The sequence below is a fragment of the Macrotis lagotis genome, chromosome 4 (assembly GCF_037893015.1).
Source record: "Macrotis lagotis isolate mMagLag1 chromosome 4, bilby.v1.9.chrom.fasta, whole genome shotgun sequence".
In the NCBI taxonomy this organism is placed as follows: domain Eukaryota; kingdom Metazoa; phylum Chordata; class Mammalia; order Peramelemorphia; family Peramelidae; genus Macrotis; species Macrotis lagotis.
Window position 1 is genome coordinate 164,851,179 of NC_133661.1, and position 25,548 is coordinate 164,876,726.

Here is a 25,548-nt window from a genome sequence, read left to right on the forward strand (position 1 = left end):
AGGTCCAGGTTTTCAAAGTTAGTAAATATATAACAGAGTTAGAATTTGAATCCAAGGTCAGCTCTGTCCAATAAACCATGCTGTATCTCCTGTCTTGTCTTGCTCCCTGAAACTGAAGAGGAAAATGGATGAGGCCTTTAGTATCATAATCATCAGTATAATATCAGATGTGACACAGGGAGGGCTTGTGTGGAGTTTGTGATTCAGAGTTAGAGTAAAGAGTCTCTAGTTTCTTCTTCCACTTGAAGATATCTGTCCTTCATTCTTTTTTTTTTTAGGTTTTTACAAGGCAAATGGGGTTAAGTGGCTTGCCCAAGGCCACACAGCTAGGCAATTATTAAGTGTCTGTCCTTCATTCTTGAAGAAGACTATGACATCAGGGAGGTGATGCCATGACAAGCACATGAATTGGATTTGAGTGAGGGGAGGCTGTGCTAAGATACCAGCCTCACTTTCTCCTCCAGAGTCATCTGGGTCCAGTGGTCAGATATGAATCAGGACAGATGGAGATGGTCTTGAATGCAAGGCAATCAGGTTAAGTGACTTACCCGAGCTAATAATAATAATAATAATAATAATAATAATAACATAGTTAATTAGTGTCAATTGTCTGAGGCATGGATTCAAGCTCCCATCCTCCTGATTTCAAGGTCAGTGCACTATCCACTGTTCCACTTAGCTGCCCTCTTTTTCTACCTATGAAAGACCTAGAGTCAGTGTCTTAATCTCCTACTCCAGACATCCTGACCTCACCATTCCTTAACTTATGAGAAATGCCTCATATAAAAAGGAATGACTTGCTAAGGTGATTTTCTTTATTTGAGATGAACTGGAAAATTCATCACTTCTCCGGTGTTGTATTTGTGATAGTTAGTCTTTTTTTTTCTTCCATTTCCTTCTTTTTTTTCTTTTTTGTCTGTTCCTTTAGAAGAACTAAATTTCTTTTTACTAATAGAAGGTCAGAGCTTGTGTCCAGATGTTTGTTTCTTGTAACCTGACTTGGATGAACAAATAGACATTTGGATATAGGATAGACTATTTTGATAGGAAGAAAATGGTAAGCCAAACTTGTGATCTGTTTGAACTGCCTAAATATTTGAGGGAAAAGTACTGAATTATTGTGGCATTTGATGAGATTTTCATCTCTTTTTCTTTGTTTTGTTTTTTGTTTTGTTTGCAAGGCAATGGGGTTAAGTGACTTACCCAAGGTTACTCAGCTAGGTAAGTATTAATTGTCTGAGGCCGAATTTGAACTCAGGTCCTCCTGGGCAGGTACTCCATCCACTGCACCACCTAGCTGCCCCCTTCATCTCTCTTTCATCAGTGAAGGTCTGACCACAGAGTGGTTGGCTATTACGAATTCACAAACAACTCATCAATTTGCTGATGGGTGATGACTATTTCCTCTAAACATTTAATGACTCATCCGTGTCAACACAATATGAAACTAATGAATAGAAACACAAAGGCTGTTTTACTGTGTCACATTTACTTCAAAATTTTACTTAATGGAAGACTTCAGTCTATTGTAAACTTGGTATTTATTGACCAGAAAGACTGAGTTGATTAGAGATTATTTAAAAAAAAATCTGATTTATTGTTGGTAGTTGTGCCATCATGAAAACCTGTTGGCTTTTGTTACACAAATGACTGATGCATAAGGCTCTTCTATTCCCATGGCTTTAATGATCAGATTTATGTAGATGATTCCCAAAGCATATGTTTTTAATTCAATTTTATTTTATTTTCAATTCCAAATTCTCTCCCTCCCATATACCCCAATGGAGAAAGCAAGGAAAACAAAACATATTACAAAAATATTGCTGTCAAACAAAAATATTTTCTCTCTCTCTCTCTCTCTCTCTCTCTCTCTCACACACACACACACACACACACACACACATACACACACACAGACACTGCCTTTATTTGTCCAGTCATCCCTCAACTGATAGGCATCTAGTTTCCAATTCTTAGCTGTCAAAAAAGAGCAGCTTTAACTATTTTCACACATATAGATACTTTCTTTGTCTCTTTGGAGTATAGAACTAGTGGTGCTATAATTGGGTCAAAAGATATGCATAATTTAATAGCATTTTGGGCATAGTTACAAATTGCTTTTCAGAATGGCTGAACCAATAACCAATTCCTCCAATAGGGCCTGGATTATAATGTATTTTTCTAGAATCTACTTTGTCTTTCATTTTCAATCCAACTTCACATAACAAAGAGTGACCCTTCAAATATGCCACTCTAAATCATGTTATTTATTCATCTACTCAAAAATTGTTAGTGAGTCCCCTCACTCTGAGTAATGTACAAACTTCTGATTCAGCTCACTTTTAAACTTTTCTTCATACTATTCCTCTTTAAATAGTCTTATGTTCCAGATAGATCAAATTTCTTGCCTTTCATTTTCTTTCTCCTTTCCAATATCTGTGCTTTTGTTTATACCTTTTTCCCATTCCTGGAATGAATTCTTCACATTTTCATTTCTTTCTGTCAAGTTCTCTTCCACAATGCTGTCTTTGACTTCCCCTAGATTAACAGTGGTCTTTTCCTAAACACATTTTTCAGAGAATTTTTTCCTAGATCTCTCTTTTGCATTTAACTGTCTCAGTATTCCTTGTAACATTTTTTTTCTGGTTGCTATTTGTTCTACCTCCTTTGTGAGTTCCATGACCATATGGTCATAATATGATGTAAACCATATCAATTTTTATAGTTCCTCTTCAAAACATGGTACCTCACACATAGTAGATACTTGTTAATTCCCAAATTGAATTATTTGAATTTGACTAGTTTTAAAATTTTAATTGACTTGAACAGCTTGAACAAATAGGGCTGAATCTGACTTGTCTAGAAAATTAGAGGGTTGGACTAGATGACCCCGAGTACTAGATCTAAGATCTCCCACTTCATGATCTCACATAGGCCATCTCCTATGCCTGGAATGCAGCTCCTATGTGATATCATGCTATTTATTAATATTCTCTCCCTCCTCAAATTACAGGGCATACACTACATTGTATGTATACTGAGTATTGTTCCAGCAGGATATACAATTACAGAGAACAGGGACTATTTTGAGTTTTTTCTCCATGTACTCAAATATGAGAGGAGTATAGTGTAATGGATTGCAAGGTAGTCTCGGAGTAGACTTGAGATCAAGTCCAGCTTATAAGACCCATAAGAGCTATGTAGTCATGGGAAAGTAAATTAACCTTTCAATTTCTAAGCAATTTCCCAAAACTATAAGGTCCAGAGCAGGTGCTGATTTGCAGTGGTAGAGAAAGTTTCCTCATCAGAAATTCTCTAAACCAATAAAATCATAGATTTGATATTTAAAAAAAATTCCCTGTGTTTATGGTTGTCAGTTGCTAAATGTTTGATGATTTTTATTTTTGAATTGAATTGCTCAGGAAACATGGCTTCAATAATGTTCACAACCTCTGATGATGAAAAATCTGCCAATGAATAATAGGACATAATTGAAAGACTAATATAAGAAAAAGGTAAGTGAAAAATTAAATCCATAATTTGATTATTTATACATGGATTACTGTCTTTCTAAATGACCTTTGCTATTTTTTCTTTCTGTCATAGTTTTGCAAAGTGAGTAGTTGTTAAATCAGGAATTATAGAATGGCAAATGAAATTAAAATATTGTTGCTCCTCAGGATGTGAAGTTCCTTCTGGATGAAGTGGCAACTATGCTAGCTATCAGCATAATATAATAATCATGCTTACCTTTCTGTTCTTTTAAAAGAGACTGTTTCTATGTATTAGGCAATTATAGTTCTTGTAGAAGAATATATTTAAATGAGTACTTTGAATTTATGATAATAGATAAGCCTTTTATGGAGGTATTGGAGCACAATATATCTGGCATTAGAAGACCTAGGTCTGAATTCTGGCTCAATTACTACCTGTGTGACCTCAGGCAAACCTAGGCTTTCATTTCCTCATCCAGGAAATGAAAGAGTTGAACTAAATGATCTCTAAATTCTAGGAACCAACCCTAGATACTGTGAGTCAGGAAGCTAGGAAGGCTAAGTTCAGAGAAATTTACCATAATGTTAACTATCATTGGTACTTTAAAAAATTTTAAACACAAAAAGATCAACTAATTCTAAAAAGGAATGGTGGAGATAATACCCTCTCAGGTACTCAAATGGGCATTTGATCTCATCAGTTCAAAAATTCCCTCAAATGATACAGATGGCAGCTTGTCATACCTACCCCATTATGTGCAGCTCTTTTCCATGTTCTCCCATAAGTTGATGGGCTCTAAGCTGTCCACCCAATTTGCCAAAAGTTGTTCTTCATTTCTAAGGCATTGAGAGAGTTTCAGTGAAGTATTCTCCCTGCCTACCTGTCAGCCCTTTTCTTCACCAAGTTCTATAGAGTATCCACCCCAAGGCATGCTATAATCTGGCTAATGGATACTCATCATTCATTTGTTTTTTCCTGTGTAAATGGTCAGGTCAAATTCCTTTAAGTAATTACAAATGTTTTCTAGGAGCCTCCTTAATATTCTGGAGTTATGATGCAATCAGCATAATGCTATCCACATACAGGACCATCCAGAGAATGTAACCAGGTAATTCCTTAACTTTTATATTTCCACTGGATTATTTCTAATACAATATACTGAATACCTTTGGTGAACATAAATTTTCCTCCTTTATACGTCAGCTAATAGTATCAGAAAATCATCAAACAGGATTATTTGTTTTATTTTCCAAGGAATCTTGAGTGATTTTTGACACAGCAATGAGAGATGGCTTATTGTAAATGAATCTATAGGTTTTTTTTTCTGTTTCATGCAATAAAATGTTTTATTCATAATCAATATATAATAAACATAATTGGGAAATGATAAAGAAATGGCCCATTATTGAATATTGATCTTATTAGAGATGCTTTCAATTTATGTATAGATGCATCTCATAAGATTCTGAACTAATGGGAGAATAAGCATATTGGTCTGTAGGAAGTGATGTTAATTTGGACATCTTGTCTTGGTAGAGTAGCTTGGTGATAGCAGTAGATAGAGTACTGAACTTGGAATCAAGGAGATCTGAATTCAAATTTGGCCTCAAACTCTTCCTAGCTTTTTAATGTTGCACAAATCACTTAATCTCTCTCTGTTTCAATTTCTTCATTTGAGGATAATAATAACAACAACACCTACCTCACAGGGTTGTTGTGAATATCAAATGAGTTAATATTTGTAAAGCTGCTTAGCATAGTGCCTGGTAAGTAGTAGGCATTTAGTAAATGCTTATTCCCTTCATTAATCCTTGAAGTACAAAAATCTAGTCCTTATTTTCCAAAGTGAAAAAGAAATCTTTATAGATATATAATGTGGCAATACCTACATATATTCCTTCATGGAGCTACCAGTACTCCCTTCCCCCTCAGGTCCTCTTCTAGCCTCCCATGTCCTCTCAAAAGTAGTTGTGAATAGATGAACAGGTAACATGAGCAATAAAACTAAGAAACATAAAGATGCAAGCTGTTCATATGATAATCAAATAAAATTTAAGACAAATTTAATTCAACCCATTTAATGATATCCACATTGTTATACTATATGATAATTAGGCATCCAAATCTAATTAGAAAAGTAAGAAGTTTCCATCAATTATCACTATTATTATTATTTTTATGTATTCGAATTACAATTGTGGTTTGTTTTATCTTCTCATGATTAGTTATTTAATCACCTGATTCAGACTGTCTAATATCACATACCATTTAGTTATCACAATCATCATCATCACTACATCTTGGTGCTCAGCCATCTAAAGACAAAGTATTCTAGGGGCGAGGAGTCTGAAGGGAAGACATAAGGTGGCCTGTGTCAAGAATGGTGGCACAGGGAAAGGGAGAGGTCACAGAGGGTATGGAGCAGAACCAGAACTACAAATCCTGGCACCTGGGGTAAATTCAATTGGGAAAGTAGAGGATGCTCTACCCTAGCCCACTCTAGTTTCTATCTAGTCTGATCGAGTTGCATCCTGGGTAATACCCAGAAGAAGAATGAAGGACTAGAGAATATGGTTGTCGGGGAGCCCAAAGGATCCCTGCGGCAGAAAGCAGGATTCCCTCTAAGAAAATGGCAATAATCACGCAACTTTAAGGAAGTCATTTAACTTCCCTAGATCTGTTTTCTCATCTGTAAAATGGAAAGAGTTGGATTAAATTATCTTTGAAATCTCTTCAACTCTAGGTATATGCTCTTATCTGGGAGAGGATTGCAACTGTGATACAGAGGAACTGTCAAGCAGAGGAGTGGGATATATGTGAACAACTAAGGAGGGGGCTGGTGCAAATCGCACTCTAGTTTTGGCTCTGAAATGGGGTCTGAATCCTTTGCAGCTTAGAAGCCTTGGGGCACACGAGAGGAGCCTGGGAAGGAAAGATTTCCTTCCTAAGTACCCTATTATCCTTTCTAATATACTTTTCTTTCTCTTAGACTTCTAAGCTGAAGAAGGCTTATTTCCAGAATCAGCCTTAGACATAATACGATTTCAAGAACACCAAAAAGACCTATATAAACAACTCTTCTTCATCTCCTTCAAATAATCATCACCTGATCCATTGATACCTAAAGAAGAGGTACGAAAGGAAACAGAAAGATAGAAGGTTAAAGACAAACTTTTACCATGGGCTAATTTAGCTTATATTATTTTGTCTATGAGGGAACAAATGAAGACTATGGCCAAAAGGACTTCATGTTCTGTTTGCTCAGGCAGTTGAATACCTGAGTGAAAACCTCTTCCCACCCTCCCCCATCTCCCAAGTTACTATTATTATGGTGTAGTATGGGAGAGGAGGAGGAGGGGAGGAGAAAGTAAAAAAGGTGCTCTCTTCAAATTATAGGTTTTTCAAGATACCTTTCAGAAGTAGTCTTCACAAAGAATTAGTAATAAAGGGGATTCTAGAGGAATAATGGAGTAGTGAATAGAGTTGGTCTCAGAGTCATCATGACATGGGTTATAGTCCTGATTTTAGTACATATTAGTTATATGATCCCAGAAAAGTCATTTGCCCTGCATGCACTAGGATACTGTTGAACAAAGTTAGTACTTACGTTGTTATCATTTTCAAGGAATTTTACAAAATTTTGAAGCATGTATAGGAAACACCATACTGGAAGGAAGATATTTTACTTAATCAAATGTGCTTTTATAGTGATCTTTCCAGTCATTTGTGTGCTAGCTAAAATGTGGTCTAAATGCCTGCCTATTTCTACAAGGTGGGTTGATTATTCCCATAAATTTTTGTATAGATGGAAAGGTGCATATAATTCAATAGTTGTTAATATTTTTTGCATCAAAGTTAAAAGATTTTATTTTACCCCTTGAATATCTTCTTTACTTTCAGATGCATTTTGAACAACATCCTACTACTCTCATAATTGTGTTACTTCCGGTACAGATCTTCTCCACATAAGTTTCTTTATGTTTGCACAGTCTGATTGAGGTGCTCTTCCCATCTTTTGCTAATTAATAACATTTCTGACTCCTCTCTAAGTGCATCTAACACTGTCAAGAGTGGTGGCTCTACTGTTCTTAATGGTGATCCATAAGTCTTTATAAATATTGTCTCTTTAAAGCTATAGGAGTTGCTTATATACTGATAATATTTCTGTATTGGAAGTTTCCTATACTAGTTTGTGATCCCATAAATTAGGAATTGGTATTTTAAGAGACACTGGACTAGGTTAAGAGGAGATCTCTACTGGAAGTAATATGGCTTTGAGGGTGTTGAAGGATTATCAAAACACCTAAAAGGGAAAGATTCTGAATAATGAGAAAAATCAGGTACTATTATTACTGCAAAAAGTCATAAAGAAACTATAAATAACTACTGATCTTTATGTTTATTTTCTTATCTCTATAAAAATTTTAGAAAAATAACCCCCACATACTTTTTCACAACAATACTCTATTTGACAGATCGAACCTTACAGTCTCACAATCAACTAAAAGATACAAAGGATACAAGAACCTACTGGGTGTATCATTTGATTGATATTTTTTAAAAAAGAATTTGGATGAGAATGCCTCTTTTAAGACTTTCCTCCAACAAAACATCTCATATGTATATGTTACATTCATGTGAGATTCTTTGATAAATATAATGGCAGAGGTTATGGACAGATCTCTATTTATTAGCATCCATTTATGCATAAAATAAGGAGAAGAAAAAAGCAAAGTACTTCAGCATTTTTGCCAAGAAAAGTTCAAAGACAAAGTCTCTGGATCATGTGGAGTCAGACATGACTGAATGACTAAACAACAACACTAATGCATAAAACAAGGAAAGTTAGATTTACCATAAATGTTTACTGCTAACATGGAAGGTCCAATAAAGAGAGCAAATGAAGAGGGATTTTATATTTGAAGTGAGGTCCACTAGATAATTTTACTTATTGATGATGTCATTTGAATACATCAAGCCTCAGAATGTTAAAGAATATCTTAAATAAATTCTAGAATCACTCAAAAGAGTTTGACCTCATTATACACACAGGAAAAAACCAAGCACATTAAGAATACTTGTGGGGGCGGCTAGGTGATGCAGTGGATAAAGCACTGGCACTGGAGTCAGGAGTACCTGGGTTCAAATCTGGTCTCAGACACTTAATAATTACCTAGCTGTGTGGCCTTGGGCAAGCCACTTAACCCCATTTGCCTTGCAAAAAAAAAAAAAAAAGAATACTTGTGGTGCAGGTTATGTTTTGCAAGTTGGTGAACAATCCATAGGGCTGTTTCATCAGGTCTTGGGCAAACATTACAGTGGGTAGTGACCTGAACCTAGCCTTGAATCAGAATGGGAGAGAAGACTGGATTGTCTTTGGAAAGTTGCATAGAGCTTTTAATGACTACATGCTTCTCTCTCAAACAAAGGCCCATCTGTTTCATATATCAGTCTTTTTCTATTGATATTTTGAGTCTTTGAGATATGAAATGGTATAATCTGAAACTTTTTTGGAATTACTAAACCATCTGTTCAAACACTTTCATTTTTATAAAAGAGGAAACTGAGACTTATAAGAGTAAAATGACTTATCCAAATTTTCAAAGATAGTAAGTAGCAGGATTCTAGCCTAGGTTGAAGATCCATTGATCTGCACATAAAACTTCCAAGATCTCACATACAGAGGTACTAGTAAAATATCATTAATAGTCTTTCAAGGTTACTAGATGAACTAAAAATAAACAAAGTTGGCATCTTAATCTGCCACATAGCTTCTTTAATAGGATTGGTACATAAAGAAGAAAAATATTTCATGGATCATCAGAGTAGCCCACATGCTATAATTGTTACATGGTGGTACTTTCTTTTCATTACCCATTGTGCCAGGGTTATCAGTCCACTGGTATTTTGATAAAGAAGACAGTGTACACAGTGTACATTTTTAATATTATATCTTCATTTTTCTTCTAGAACATTACTACATATGAAAAAGTCTGTTTTTCCATTATTCCTGGATTGGGGGGTAGTTTTTCCAATTGTTTATTCACAAATAAGCAGGAAAAAATAAATCAATTTTCTTTTATTCCATGGATTTTTTAATATCTAAATCAATCTTGAGAATAACATCATTCTATTTGGATTTAGAATTAGAACTGCTCCTCCAGAGAAATCTAGTACAATTTTCTCATTTTACAGATAAGGAAATAGGGTCAGAAAGGTTAAAGTGATATGGGCAAGGTCATACAAGCAACAAGCATCAGAAGTATAATTTCAATAAATGTTCTCTAACTTTCACTATAATATATACAAATATATAGAAAGTACTAAAATATTTAGATTCTAAATGAAATTGAATGTACTTTTATATATGTAACAGGGATAAATGAGGTGAACTCATTCAATGGGGGATTATTGTCTATATCACCTGTGACTACCCTCTCTTTCTAGGTTTGATCTTGTTCCTCCTACCTGTTCTTATACTAGGAGGTCTAAATTCCCGGAAATAGGTCATAAGACAATTACATTAAAATCTCTGAGTACAAAGTGGGTAATCCTGTCAGAGTGAATTTACTTCTCACTCTCACCATTCTAGCACTTGAGCCTCTATCCAATATTTTCTCTCTACACAATATTATAATAATCACACATGTGTATGCTAAATGCATCAAGTTTCATAGCAGTAAGGTAACATGAATAAGATTATAAATTTTTTGTTGTTCAGTCATTTCTGACCTCTTTGTGACCCCATTTGGGGTTTTCTTGGCAAAGATATAGTAGAGTGGTTGCCATCTCCTTCTCCAGGTCATTTGACAGTTGAGGAGAAAAACAGAGTTAAGTGACTTGGCCAGAGTCAATCAGCTAGTAAGTATCTGAGACTTGATTTGAACTTAGAAGATGAGTCTTCCTGACTCCAGCCCCATTACCCTACTCACTGTGGAACCTGCCCACAATTTTATACATACTGATATCTTAAAGCAAATACATTAAAAATCCATAAAAATACACACACACACACACACACACACACACACACACATATATAAACTCAGAACATGCTCTTCCATCAATGCACTTAATAGCTGTGATTAGCAGTATTTTAGAGAATGAAAAAAGCCTGAGTGCTTAGGGATAACTCAGAGCTCTGGACTGCAGGATTCAATGTTATTGATCCATTCCAGAATGTGCACCACATGAAACTGCTTTTCAGCTAACTCTTGATTCTCATCACTCGTCTCTACTCAAATATAGCTTTTACACACTCTTTTCAATTAACCATCACTCTTCAAAGGACATTTAGAAAATATTAGTTCTTATTGTGATTAGCAGTCCTCTTTAATTCTGACAGCTAATCTTCAGGCTATACAGACCAGTGTAGCTAGCTATTCACTCATCAGGATTCTGAGCTGTCCAATGAGCTCACAGATTCACAGTTCAATTTCATTAAGACCCCTTGCTAGGAGCGGCTAGGTGGCTCAGTGGATAGAGCACCGGTCCTGGAGTAAGGAGTAACTGAGTTCAAATCCGGTCTCAGACACTTAATAATTACCTAGCTGTGTGGCCTTAGGCAAGTCACTTAACCCCATTGCCTTGAAAAAAACTTAAAAAAAAGATCCCTTGTTCATGGTGCACATTCTGCAAGTGCACACCCCACTCTGTTCTTCCTTCCCACATCAGAGCCAGCAGCCGAGAAAACCAGCATATGAAACTTTCATCCTTATTTCTATTCACGGTGGTGCTGAAAGGCAATAGATCTCTTGGGAACTCTGGGTCAATGAAATTAATTCTCCTTCATTAAATTCATTAATCTTGATTACCTCCCATCCACAGCTTCTCATCCTCTGTGATTCATGTCCATGTTCTCCCATAAATCCTCATCAGGTGACCCACCCAATGGACCTGGATTTCTTTTAGTTTTCCTGGCACTAGTGGAGCATGTGGGTTTTCTAAAGGTTATTCATTACTCTTAATACTTGACTGGGAAAACTTTTTTTTCCCACTTTCACATTTCCTTGGTGATACCTTTCACACTGCTTTGCGAGAGCAATTAACTCTTCATTGCTAATACATTATGGCTTATTACCCACACCAAGGCATCTCACCATTGTACTTTCAAATGATCTATAATCTTGATTCTTTAAAGATGGTTATATTTCATGGTGACACAGCATCACTGGAAGAATATTTATATCAAAATATCTGTTATTTCTACAGCAACAGAAAGTCTTCAATGTATTTTTCCATACCTGGTATCTATACCTGCACTCTAGTGCAAGCTCTCATTACCTTCTGCCTGGATTATTACAATAGCTAGAAGCTTGGGTTCCTCAAGTTTCTCCTCACACCTAACTATCTTCCATTTGTAAAGTGATCCAATCACTAAAATGATCTTTTCTAGGTTTCAAGTCTGATCATATGTAAACTGCAGTGGCTTCCTATTAACTCCAGGATCAAATACAGGTTTCTCTATTTGGTAGGGACTTGATGGTAGGGAATATCTTGCTTTTTTGTATTCCCAATGCTTTAATAAAAGTTTGATTAATCAGTTTTATTTTATCCTCACAAAAACCTTAGGAGACAGGTACTCCTGTTAACCTCATTTTACAGGTGGGAAACTTGAGGCCAAGAAAGGTTAAAATGACATGCCCAGGTTAAAGCTCACACTTAATTTTCTAAAGCAGAATTAAAGCTCAGGTCCTCCTAAGTTCAAGACCAGCCTTTTATCCACTATGATGATGACGATGATTATGAAATGCAGCATGGTATTGTGGATAAAGAGTTGTTCATGGATACAGAAAGACTTGGATTCAATACTAGTCACTGATTGCCTGTGTGACCCTGGATAACTTTACTTCTCAGTGTCCTAGGCAAAATTCTAATACTATACATTGTAAAGGAAACTGCTACCCTGAATTGGTAGAATTTTCCTTGAGAGTTCCTAATATTAGTGAAATCACTTGTCCAAACCCTATTCTGATGATGATGATGATGATGATGATGATATTGGTAAATGGCATTTATAGAACCTGGTACATATTAACCACTATGCATGTTGATAAGTTGACATGGGGCTTTAAAGTTTGCAAGTCATTTTACATTTATCATCTCATTAAGCTTCATAACTTTTTGAGGTTGATACTACAGGTACTATCATCTCCATTTAAAAATGAGGAAATTTAGGCTAAGATGGGCTAAATGAATTCTCAGTGGATAGACAACAAATAAGTATAAGACAAGATTTTAAGATTTTAATATAGATCCTTCTAAGACTAGAACACTACATATGCAGCTACATTCTCCAGAAATGGGACATTTAATTGAGGAATGGCTAAATTACAGTTTATGAAATAAAATATTGTAACATGATCTTTTAATCATCAATAATCTCTTGTTAATAATGAATGTCTTTTTCTCAATTCTCTTCTTGACATTTCTGTTGCCTTTGACACTGGAGCTAACGTTCTTCATCTTAATATAGTCTCTTTTCTCTAGGTTACTGTGACACTTATCTCTTCTGGATCTCCTCCTACCTCTCTGACTACTCCTTCTCAGTCCCCTCTAGTAATGCCTACTAAGTACAGATGTCCTTATTTCATCTATTTGCCTAGCCTTGATCTCCCTCTTGACTTCCAGCCCAGCTGTCTAATAGATATCTCAAACTTGATGTTTGGTAGACATCTCAAACTCAACCTATCCAACACTGAACACATTATTATCTCCCTCCAAATCTTCCCTTTAAAAAATCCTCTCACTCTCAAGAGTACCATCATCCTCCCAGTTACTCAGGCTTGCATCCTAGCTATCACTCTAAACTTCTCATCTGCTCTCCTATATCCAGTTATCAAATCCTGTCATTTCTACCATTCTTACATCTTCTCTTCTTTCCTCTGACACTGCCACCACTCTGGCATCGATCTTTATCACTTTATGCCTAGACTATTGCAATAGGTTGATCTCTCCACCTCATGTCTCTCCCATTTCCATCCATCTTCCACATTGTTATCAACTTGATCTTCTTTTCTCTTTTAATCACCTTCAGTTTAATTGATCCATTTTGTTTTTGTTACATATATTTATATTACTGCCATTTGTGAGAGATCTCTTGTAACAAGGTAAAACATTTAAGTAAAACTAATAATTCAAAGACCATATCTGAAAGTGTATGTAGCATTTTATAGCTGCAGTACTATCTCTACCTCTATTTTTTTTTTAATTTACAAAATCTCTTTTCTTTCTTGTAACAAATATGCAGAGTGGAGAACGTTTTTGGAAACGTGTGGCATCTGGACCCATCCTAGGGGACTGAACTGATAATGGAAACAGAAATTGGCAATCAAGACAAATCAATGGAAGAAGAAAGCACTGAACAAAAAAAAGATGAAGACAAAAAGAAACGGACAAGAGACAAGCAGCTGCTTTCAGAAATTGTTAAGCTAGTAGATTTCTGGTTTGGGGACACCAATCTGCACAAGGATAGATTTCTTCGAGAGCAAATAGATAGGTCTCCAGATGGATATGTCGATATAGCACTTCTTCTAACATTTAATGAAATGAAAAAATTGACAACTGATGTAAAATTAGTAGCCAAAGCCTTGAAAAATTCATCCGTTGTAGAATTGGATGGGGACGGTATTAGAGTAAGGAAGCGTCAGCCAAAAGATGTGGATGACCGGACTGTATATGTGGAATTGCTTCCCAAGAATGTCAATCCCAGATGGTTTGAAAGAGTATTTGGAGAATGTGGGAGTATTATTTATATCATCATCCCTCATTACCAATGCATTGGAGATCTAAGAGGATTTGCATCTGTAGAATTTGAAACAAAAGAACAAGCTGATGAAGCTGTAGAGTTTTTAAATAATCCACCAGAGGAAGCAACAAGAGAACCTGAAATGGCTTCAAAGCCAGAACCCTCCGAGGAAAAGAAGAAAAAAAGAAAAAAGAAATCACAAATAAAAGAGGAAGGTGTTCAGGCAACAGTGGAGACCAAGGAAACAGATACAGATACCCCTGAAGACTATTTAATAGAACATTTAAACAAGCTTAAAAAGCAGGGGACAATATCTGAGGGCTCAGAAATGGGTACTCCAGATAACCAAAAGTTACCATATAAGAAGGAAAAGGAGGAGAAGAAGGAGGAGAAGAAGGAGGAGAAGAAGGAGAAGGAGAAGGAGAAGGAGAAAGAGAAGGAGAAGGAGAAGGAAAAGGAAAAGGAGAAGGAGAAGGAGAAGGAGAAGGAGAAGGAGAAGGAAAAGGAGAAGGAGAAGGAGAAGGAGAAGGAGAAGGAGAAGGAAAAAAAGGAGCGATCTGAAAGTTCACCTGAAGAAACCAAACCTGGGGTTAGGAAGAGAAATAGTTCTGGAGATGTGGATACATTCATAATAAGTTCAAAAGTCAAGATAAGTTCTTATAAGGATGATGATCATACAAGAATTGAAATACCAAAGGATTATAGAGACCTAGACATCTCTACTGAAGATGAGAAAGAAATTAGAGATGGATGCATTATAAAAACAAAAAGGAAACATAAGAAAAAACATAAAGAAAGACACAAAATGAGAGAAGAGGTCATACCACTGAGAGTACTTACCAAGCGTGAATGGTTGGACTTGAAAAAAGAGTATTTAGCTTTGCAGAGAGCCAGTCTGGCTTCTTTTAAAAAAATGCTATCCCAAATAAAGAATGAAAGTTTAGGGCAGGTGGATACAGACCCTGGAATAAAAAGTGGCTATTTGAACAGTGAAGATTCTCAGCCCCTTGACAAAATTACCACAATGGGACCCCAGTTTGTAAGTGGAGTAATTGTGAAGATCTTTAGTACTGAGCCCTTGCCAAGCAGGAAACACCTCTGGAAAACCTTGGCAGTGATATCTGAAGTTGTTTATGTCGATTTGCTAGAAGGAGATACAGAGTGCCATGTTAGATTTAAAACTCCAGAGGATGCTCTAGCAGTAATCAAAGCACATGCAGAAATTAAAAAGAAATATAATTGGAAATTTGAGATCCTTTCAGGTGACCATGAACAGAGATACTGGCAGAAGATTTTAGTAGATAGGCAAGCTAAACTTAATCAACCCCGTGAAAAGAAAAAAGTAACAGAGAAGTTGGTCAACAAAATCGAAAAAAATTAGATTGGTCAAGAGTCAACAAGTATGACAATACATTAGGTTTTCAGAATATGATTTAAAAAATTGAATTTTGCTTACCTTGAGGACTTATAAATTCACTGAATACTTTTACCATTCTTAAGAAATCCATTTCTTTGTTTTCTTTTCATCATAGTACTGCACAATGTTTTAGAAGCCTACTTTTAATTGAATTAAATTGAACTACTTTGAGCATGTAGATATGTTTTTTTTCTTTTTAAGAGCTTTTTTTAATTAGCATTTTTGAATCATTACATAAATCAACTGAACAAATGGAAAACTAACAATAAAATGTGATTTGGGGACTTTTAAAAAGTAACAAAAATATTCATACTCAAACCCAAATTTTTTCAATGTCCATACACTGTATACACACATATATAGATAATATGTATACCTAAAAATGACATGTTAACCTCTCTGTAATAGATAACATATTTCATCGGTCCTCTGGAATCATAAATAGTCAATATATTCATCTTAGTTCTTATATCTTTCAATTAAGAAATAAGATAAATTTTCAAATAAGATATTTTAAATTAAATAACTTTATAAGTTTTTTCTTTTTACAGTTACTGTATAAATTGTTCTCAGTTCTCATTTTGTTTAGTTTAAAAAGGTCTTCAAAATTGTTCATCTTTACAATATTCATGTTACAGTAAGATTTTTCTGGTACTGTGCACTATACTCTGTACTGGTTCACATAAGTCTTGCCATGACTTTTTTGAAATTATCTATTTCCTCATCCAATGAAAACTTTTTTGCAGATGATATGATTGTGTACTTAAAGGACACTAAAAATAATTGAAACAATTATTTTGACAAATGTCCCAAATATAAAGGAAATATACAAAATCACCAGCATTTTATATAATGCCCATAAAACACAGCAAGAAGTGATAGAGAAATTTCATTTACAATTGGCATAGAATATATAAAGTACTTGGGAATCTACCTTCCAAGCTATGCATAAGAACATACAAGTTATAACTACAAATGATAAATTGTTTACAGAAATAAAGACAGACCTAAGTAATTGGAAAAGTGATTTTTTTTTTTGTGGCTTAATAAATTTTCTTTTTTTGGCTTTTAAAGCCCTCTATTACCGGCCTTCCCCTTTAAACTTTCCAGTCTTTTTATACCTTTTTACCTTCCAAGTACTATACAAACCTTGCAGTTCCTTAAACAAGACACTCCAACTTTACACTTCCAGCACTTTTCTCTGGCTGGAGTTCTCTCATCTTCATCTCCTGTCTTCCTTGGTTTTTTCCAAGTTTCAGCTAAGGTCCTTCTCTTCCCCACATTCTACCAGAAACCTTTCTCAATCCTCCTTAATGTTAATGCCTTTCTTCTGAGATTATCTCCACTTTGTGTTGCCATTTGCTGCTGTTTTATATCTTCAGTGGGCAAAGACATCAAGTGTTTAATGACTTGTGTTTCTAGGCCTTTTTAACTTCTTTGTTGTAGTCATTGCTTGATGGTGTTAAGTTCTCTTGAGAAACTTATTATATATCATTTCTAATATTAATTTCCCAAATTTTCATCATCAAAACTTGTTCAATCAGGGAAAGCTAGAACTTTTAATCATAGAATATATTTCCTTAGTTTTAGTGCTGATAATTATCTTTAAAAAGTTGATTAGACAGCTAATTTGAAGGAGACTCCAACATAGCAATCAGTTATTTCCTGTCTGTTAAGATAATATAATTTGGGGGATGCAAGGTGTAATGGGTAGAGGGCTGGCTTTGAAATCAGAAAAACTGGAATTCAAGTGCCATCTCTGAACAATACTGTTGTATGATTGAGAACAATTTAACTAATATCTCAGGACTCTAGATAGTTGTCTAAGTCTACAAGGTTCTTTCATTGTAGGGGAATATTCCTTACCTGACAGATCCCTGTATGATGAATCACAGGTCTAGCTCCTATCATTTTCAGTGCTTATCCTGTCCATATCATCCAGTTCTTTATTGAAGAAAGCCTGATGATTTTGCACAGCTCTCCCTGACTTAAATCCAATCACTTGCCTTTCATGGCATCAGATCCCTAAGATCATGGTCCACTCTGAGAACAAAGGACAAGCAACAACAATTATTGACTTACAGTCTGTGTATGTGTGTGTACTCTAAAAGACTTTTTCTTTTCTTGAAACATATTTTCCAAATTCCCTGATCTCATCTATTAACTGTTTTGCCTTAAGGTTGTCAAATATTAAAGTAATATGTTAATGTGGGGATTTTGATGTTCTTGAATAAAATTTATCTATCTCTTTATCCTCTACAAAGTAAATTGATATACATGCTCTTATCTTTATGGTGGACTTTGTTTTTTAAAACAAATGTGCACATGCTAATGAATTCTGCAATCTTATTTGAGCAAATGTCCCAAGAAATGTTTCTTGTTGCCTTTTTCAAAGAGATTCCTTTTTAAAGCTTATAACCCCAGATAAACAAAAAATTAAGAATTTTCCCAAGATATTTTACTGCAAACTAATGATGATGTTGCATTTTTAAAAATAATACATTCTCTTTACTTTTATTGCCTCAAGTCACGTTACAAAAGCAACCAAACAAACAAAAATTGGGTTAGAAAACTGCCACAAGTCTAGTTTGTTTTTTATTTTGATCAGCGACTTTTAGAATATGCTTTTCTTTTTAAAAGTTTTTCATTTTTATACAACAGGAATCTTTCTCTAGAAAAATTTTTCTTTCACATGGTTTGTATCTCAGACTTCTTGAGAAGAAACAGAGATATTACATATAGAGATATTACAATATAGTCAAGGTGCTTTAAATGATATTCACATGCTTTCCTGTAGAAATTGTAAGGTGATGGCCTATTCATTTCAATCTTTGAGGGATCTCAGCCAGCAATCAGACAAGCCTAAGCCCTGTCACAATATTAATTAAGCCATAATGAATCTATTAATTGAATCTGTAAGTTTGGCTAATTAGATGTAAGACATTTCTTCAGTTTTAAAGGGTAATAATAAAAAATTTAAGCTATAACACCAGAACCAGCATTTAGAAAATGATGAATAGGACTTGGAAAGTGCACAATTCCAATATGAATTAGTTAATTGCCTCTGTTAATTTAGGTGGTGTACATTAGCAGAAAGGTCAATCCATTTGAGAGTTGATGTGTTTTTTGAATAATAAATCAAAAAATAGCAAATAGAAATTCAAAGGGAGAAGATATGGAATCCTATTCAATTCAAAGATGATGATGATTGTCTTTCATTCTTGAAGACCATGATGACATCAGGGAGGTGATGCCATGACAAGCAAGTGAATTGGATTTGAGTGAGGAGGTTCTGTAAGTCACCAGCCTCACTTTCTCCTCCTGAGCCATCTGGATCTAGCAGACCAATAAGGATCAGAAAAACTAGAGATGGCCTTGGATGCACAGTCAACCAGGGTTAAGTGACTTGTCCAAGGTCACACAGCTAGTGAGTGTACAAAGCTGAATTTGAACTCAGGTCCTACTGATTCCAGGACTGATGATTTATCTACTGTACCAACTAGCCATCAAAAAAATAATGATTCTAGAGCCAACATTCTATATATTGTGCAACCTAGGATTCTCTTTTTGATAGTTCAGCTGGTAGAAGGGAGGATTGTAAAAGTTAAATCTGCTTATCTTTAGGTCTCTGGTTCAATTTGTTTATAGTAGTGGTATGAACCTTTTTAGACTTTCATTCCTAAACAATCCCAAAATCATCAGGCCTCTTTTAGAAGCAGGTGAGAGAGTAATTTATTGATTGGACCAGTAATTGATTGTACTAGCTTCCCAGAGATTAGAAGAGCTCAAAGAGAGTGAAACCACCCGGTAGTTACAGAACAAGTTAATCCCAAACCTAACTACCTCACCTGCTCTCCCCCTCCCACCAATTTCTGTAATTCTTGGAGTGTATGGGGCACTGAGAAGGTTTGAAGCAAGTCAGATATATCAGAATATTGAATGATTATAGTATATACAGGCAGATCTATGGAGAGTTTAACACTGTTGATTGACCTGAAGAACGTCTTTTTTTTCCTACAGTGCATTAGTAGCAGTCCTGAATATATTTCCTCCTATCCAGGTTTATGCACAGCCATGGATGTGGTTGGTAAGTACTACCCCCTGAGATTTTTCAGATCATTTTCCAGAAATCATTTTTTTAGAATGATTTTGTACCTAGATATAAACAATACTTTTACTTGAGAAGGAAATAAATCGGATGGGAACAAAAGATGCTTTTCCCTTCCCTTTGCATTTTTGCCAAGACATTCTACAGTATTTAAGGGAGAACTGGAGGATTCAGTTTTAAAATGCATACTGTAGGTCTAAGTGTGCCATATATCAGAACAAGATATAAAGTGTTGGGTTTAATTCTTCTTTTATGGAGAATGAACAAGAAGGGAGAATAACTTCTCTTTGTCTCCATTTTTTCTTTAAGCTAGTCCTGATCATGATCTAGATAATACCTAGCATGTAGTAGGTATACAAGAAGCACAAAATAATACTTAGAAAATGGGGGTGGCTAGGTGGCACAGTGGATAAAGCACCAGCCCTGGAATCAGGAGTACCTGGGTTCAAATCCAATCTCAGACACTTAATAATTACCTAGCTGTGTGCCTTGGGCAAGCCACTTAACCCCACTGGCCTTGCAAAAACCTAAAACAATATTTACAAATTAATAGTAAGAATTGATACATGCATATATTATTTCATTTGATTCTTCTAAACCTTTGAATAATCCTTTGAACTTTTTGAATAGATATTACAATCCCTGTTTTAAAGATAAGGAAAATGAATCTCACAAAGGTTAATTAAATAGCTTGCACAATATTACACAACTACTAACAATTTGGGTCTTCCTGGCTCTGGGACAGTCAGCATGACTTTAATAAATGCCTACTTTGTCACAGGCACAGTGCTGTTAGCAAAACAAAGTATAAAATGTGGCAATTCCTACTCTCTAGGAACTCATTTTTTTTTTTCTAGTGGTAACAAATGTACATTTGTAAGAATATACAAAATATGTTAAAAATAACTACAAGGTAATTAATTAGTTGAAATTAGCAACCAGTGGAGGTGGGACAGAAAAGACTTTAGTACTTGAGTTTAGATTGTGCAATTAATTGCAATATAATTACTTAGCTTGGACTTTGTATAGTAGACAGCAAATAGTTAAAATTCTGAGTCTTTCTGAAGTAAACTGTTAAACTTGGTGCCCTAATCATGCTGACCTTGTGAAGAATAGACTCTAGAAAAAGTATGTTATTCCCATGAGAAGAGCTTGTCGATCACCCCTGTGTAAACTGTCTCCCTGAAACAGATAACTAACATCTGGGCACCTTGTGTCCTGGAGACTGGACCTAGAGGTGGATAAATGACAGGGTTAGCTTTGATAGCAAAAGAACTTGTCTTGGACCAGAAGAGGAAAGGGGTACTTCAGGGAGAATATAACATAGACATGACACATACTGACCTCAGTCTGGGAAACCAACAGGGCACATCCTCCTTCCTGACCCCCCCCATGTAACCTTCAACACCTGGTGTATACTCCTTAGCCTAAGAAACAGAGATTCTCTTTGTCCTTACTGCCCCACCTTGCCTATGAGAACTTATCAGAAGTCCCTCGGCTGACTACAAAATTCTCATGTATAATCTTTCTCCCTTAACTCCAATAGTCAATCCATTAATTTGATCCACTAATTGACTCTACTTTGGCTTTTTTCATCAATAAAAGTCTGACTAGAACAGGACTTTGTCTCCTATCTTCTCTGATGAAGTCTACACTGAACTAGGGTAACCAAAGACCCTTGTGGGGAGCTTCCCAAGAGCCCCTCTGGGCCTTCATTCCAGAGTTTTCCCCTGGGATTTTCCCAACATAAGATGCTGAAATTTGGGACCCTTTGTGAATTCAAGGATCCTCTTCCATCCAGATAGAGGTATGTTTTACCTTTCTCCTCTCCCTCTCCTACCTCTGATCCCTTTTCCACATGATTAAGGCCCCATAGGGAGCTCCTATTTGCTAGAGTGACGGAGTCCCCTGGAAAAATACCATATTTCCCCACATATAAGACACTCCTATATATGACACATCTTATTTGGGGGACTCAAAATTTGAAAAAAAATTACATAAGTTATTGAACTCAAGTTTTATTAAGTCCATATAACTCATCACTGTCAAAACTCCCATCCATTAGTCTGTCCTCATCTGTCTCAGGAGAGGCTCTGCTTGTTCTCCTGCCTGTGCTCTGGTCTGTGGTTGACCACATGCACTCCCTGGCCAAATCTGGTGCCTGGACATGTACACTTAGTCCATTCTATTTCATGAACCTGAAGCACCCATTGTATCCTCCCTTGAAATCAGTCACTTCTTTTTCTTCAAGCAGTTCTTCTTGCCTCCTGCTGAACCCTCTTTGTGGACACAGGAATTCCAACTGCCCTTTGCTCTTCAATCCATATCTTCAATTCCCTCTTTTAACTCAGGCCATTTGGCTGACTTGCCATTTGTGGCCTTCTTCTGCTGTGGTGTTTTCAATGGGGGTTTCTTCTTTCCATAGCCAGTCTAGGATTGTTTTCTCAGTTGGTGGAGGACCAAACTGATATTCAGCAACACGATTTCCATTTCACAAACTGGATCACTTTGAACTTGAATTCAACACTGTAAGAAAATGTTTTCTGAGCCATTTCTGGGTAGAATGTGGCAAAACATAACCTAACATACCAGTAAAATACAAAACGGTGAGTGCAAAGACAACAATCATGAAAAAGCAGGAAATGAAATTAAAAAAAATCTACAACCACTGTATAAGAAGCTCCCAGATTTTCGACCCCAAATGTTTTGAAAACAGGTGTCTCATATATGGAGAAATAGTAATCTTTTGTTTTCCAGCTTGCACAGCAGTTTTCAGTTTGGTGGGTGGGTGGGGGATGATTACTGTGTGAAACCCCACTACAAAACAGCCTCTATATAAAGGGGGGATGGACCCCAAAACTTGAAAGGAAGCTGTGAGAGAATGGGACAAGGATACTCAGTACCTAAAGATTCATCTTTGGGATACTTTTTGTGCAACTTGGCTAAATTAGGAACAGATAAGCTCAAATGGAAACTCATTTATCTTCCATTTATAACATCACCTGACCTAAAAATCCCCTGTAATCCCAGAGAAAATGACCAAAAGAATGGATCTCTAAATTACAATACAATTTAACAACTTTTTTCCTTGCCTCTCAATGACTTCCTTATCAGGAAACTCAACCTCCCTGCCCAACATGCTCCTTCATTGGACCTGGGGTATACTAGGCAGAAGCAAAACTTAACCTGAGGGGGTGGCTAGGTGGCACAGTGGATAGAGCACTGGCCTTGGAGTCAGGAGTACCTGAGTTCAAATCCGGCCTCAGACACTTAATAATTACCTAGCCATGTGGCCCTGGGCAAGCCACTTAACCCCATTGCCTTGCAAAAAACTAAAAAACAAACAAAAAAAAACCTTGACCTGAATTTAACATCCTCCAGCACCCACACGTTAGTCTGTCCAAGATCTTGCAATTTGAAAACTCTCAGTAAAATATAAACATTCTTATTTCCATTTGTAGATTTTGGACTCTAGTCCAGAAGTTTGTAGATACTATGGCTGAGTCAATTCTTAGATACTCTTGAGGGTATTAGTCCAACTTTTGAATTCTTTTTGCTTAGCCATAGCACTACCTAGAGGACCAGGAGACAATATTAAACCTGCAAGTGTGTGTGTGTGTGTGTGTGTGTGAGTGAGAGAGAGAGAGATATGTTTCTCTGTATTATGGATGATCATCCTAGCTCTTCCTCTCTTCCCTATCAAGGGGAGCATTTTCTTCTGCTCCCTCTTCCAAGACAAACAAGTGGCATAGCACAAAAAGGTAGTGATTCATTTGAAAGCCACTTTCCTGAAAGGGAATATTCCATCTTCTTATTCCTTGATTTACCTTAAATACTGTTGGGGATTCTGCCCTCCATCATCCCTTTTTTCTTCTCATGACTTTTTCTCAGAGGAAAGGTGCTATCAAAATGCAGTTCAGCTGCTGTGTAATTTAAGTCCTACCCATTCATTACACTGACAGAAATCTTCCCTATCTCTTAAGAAATAGGAAAAGGTTAAAAAAAATAATTTGAGTTTGTTATTTTAAAACCATGTAAGCTAATATCAAACACTGATCACTGCAAATGTATCTTGCTATAAGTTATATAAGGCTTCTATTAATTTTCTTAAGAAATATTTGCTACTTATCATACAATTGAGGAAAATTTGCTATTTTTGTAAATTTTGTATTTGTAAGCTGCTAACAGATTTTTGTAAAGGGTTAAAAGCATGGTTAAAGGATTTTTGGTGTGTCTATAAAAATATTTGAATTGTGAGAACTTAACAAAAGAATTATGGCATGATAGTTAAAGTCATGTATTAATATGGTCACTAAAAATAGCTATATTATATAGATGGAAAAATAAGGATTTATGTAAGTCATTGGATCTGTTTAAGAACAATATGTACTAAATATTGTTAAGATAAATATTCAGTGGGATGAATATAGTCTGAAATAGCCTGTACGATCTGAGTAATAGGTTTGAGAAAATAATCAAAAAATTATAAGATAGGGGCGGCTAGGTGGCATAGTGGATAAAGCACCAGCCTTGGAGTCAGGAGTACCTGGGTTCAAATCTGGTCTCAGACACTTAATAATTACCTAGCTGTGTGACCTTGGGCAAGACACTTAACCCCATTTGCCTTGCAAAAACCAAAAAAAAATTATAAGATAAAATGAAAATATATGAAAAGATTAGATTTTTTGGAGCCATAAGTGAGGAATATAAAATTTGTGGAATATTGACTAAAGCATGTTGAAGGAATATGAGCAGATTTGATTTTAGGTAAGTAAAAGAATTAATTGTAGAAGTTTTGAAAAGTTATTTGAATATTAAAATAAAAGAGAAAAGGTATACATAGTTATGAGTCAATAGATAAGCTATGGAATTTCTTCTGGGATTTCAACCCCCAAATTTGCACTAAATTGAGATGTGCTCTTAAATATGCTTGGGGGAAATTAAAAAATTTAACATTGCACTGCCACTTTTGCAAACTCTGGCAATGAATTGGCTAGGAATGATAAATCCTACAATATGAAATGCTTGGGATAGATCACTTTTGTGTAAAATATTATAATATTTAAACTATAGTATTAAATCAAAAATTGGAATATTGTATAATATCAATTGGAATATAGATTCAAGTGTAATTGAATTCAGTTTTGGTCACATTTTAAGTGAAATATATCTCTTTTAATTTGATGTTTAAGATGAGTCAAAATTTATTGTACTATTTTAGCATTAAAAATTAAAAAAACTAAGAATAGAAAGTTTCCTCTATTTTAGTTCTTTTCTGTAAACTACTCTGAGAATATATTTAACTAAATCATGGAATTTTCAAGTTTTTAACAGTTATGATTAATAGTATGGACAAATGCTTTCATAAATAAGAACACTGGGAGATGAGAATTGCACTGTTGAGATAAAAAAGTCTAATTTTTCACGCTTTTAACTTTAAAGGCAACACTTTATCAGTGATGAGTTTTATTTCAAATTACAAATGCAAATTTTCTTAGTTATAATGTACAACTTGTACAAGTTATGTTTTAATAACAGATATTATAGAGTATGGGCTGAAAGAAACTATAAGAAAAATCAATGGAAAAATGTTATCAGCCCTTGTTTTAAAACTGGATTTTTTTTCCACCTTTGTCTAAAGTTAAGAAGTATTATATCTACAATTATTTGTTATCTCTTATGTAAATGTAAATTATTTGAAGTTATTGTCATAATGTTGAAGCCTAAAGTTAAAGGGTATGGCTCACCTTGGGAAAAGTAGGCAGGAAGGAACAATAAACC

At 35.4% G+C, this 25,548-nt stretch overlaps 1 pseudogene; it reads left to right on the forward strand.

The window, feature by feature from the left end:
* LOC141521727 (la-related protein 7 pseudogene) overlaps window positions 1–15,830 on the forward strand; it is a 61,437-nt pseudogene extending 45,607 nt beyond the window's left edge.
* The last annotated feature ends 9,718 nt before the right edge of the window (window positions 15,831–25,548 follow it).